The following is a 1,187-nucleotide window of genomic DNA, read 5'->3' on the forward strand; positions in this document are numbered from 1 at the left end:
CAGGCAGAAACCCTCTTCTTGCTCGTCAGGAACTGCAGCACCCTGCCTTTGCGGCTTACGGCTCTGGACAAGTCACAATAGTCCTCCCCTTCCGGGGTAACAAAGTCTCTCTGGTCCAGCTGTCCGGCTGGTGTCTCCAATGCTCCTGTCCACTTCCCAGTTGATGGGAGGGGAACCCAGGCCCATCCTCGACACTGGTTCTAGCCCACGGATCCTATAACAAGTAGCCAAGGTCTGCACAGTCCTACACCATGCTGCTGTTTCCCTGGGCTTATTCCCACCTAGCCCTCTCAGGCTTCCTTTCCTCACAACTCTTCTTGGGTTGACTCTTCTTGGAGGGCTACAACCCCAGGGTTTATTCTCCTGCTTGAGTTTTCATCTCCCTTCTCTCTGCTTCCAGAGAGTAAGTGCAGCCCCCTTTCTGCTACCAGCTCCCTGGTTTTATAGAAGTCCCGCCTGTTCCTGCACAGATGAGTTTCCTTTATGTAGAGCTTTCCTTTCAGCCTAAATATCCTTTCTCCCCCCCACCCCCGGTTTGCAGCATGATAGGTTAATTGCCCCCCTCTGACCTACATTAACCCCTTTAGGGAGAGTGTGGGAAGCACACCCCATCACAATGTGCATCATGCTTTCATGACCAGTGGGATATTCTGTAGAGTGTTAACTTGACCAGTGCAATAATCTGATGATGCTTCCTCAGTTTATGTCTTCTACGCCATCTTTCTGCCCTTTATTTAGAATTCTGGGTAGGAGTCACTTTGTTGCTAACGCAATAATTCCTAGAGGTTTTTTGACTGTTTGTTTTTAAAGTTGCTTTTTACTTTGTGTGAATATGATGCCCATTAAATGGAAGGACTATTAGCAATGGCTTGGACCAGGAATAAGACTATCCTCCACATCTTTAGTTCTGCCAATGTACCTTGGTCCCTCTGATCAACAGAACAGCCCTGGAACTTAGATATGGTGTCTTGGCTGTATGTTAGGGTTTTCTGGAGAATACTCTACCTGACTCCATTGATATTCCAGCAAAGTACACAGGCTTAACATAGCTATTTAGGAACAGGATTTCCCATTCCACTAATCTACTGAGACCCTCACTCTGTCTCTGATAGTAATGCAATATTTTATGGGAAACAGGGGCAAAAAGAGATTCCATCCTGATATTTGAAATGATCAGCTGATGCTGT

Source organism: Terrapene carolina, unplaced genomic scaffold (genome assembly GCF_002925995.2).
Source record: "Terrapene carolina triunguis isolate 2854851 unplaced genomic scaffold, T_m_triunguis-2.0 Scaffold96, whole genome shotgun sequence".
Classification (NCBI taxonomy): domain Eukaryota; kingdom Metazoa; phylum Chordata; order Testudines; family Emydidae; genus Terrapene; species Terrapene triunguis.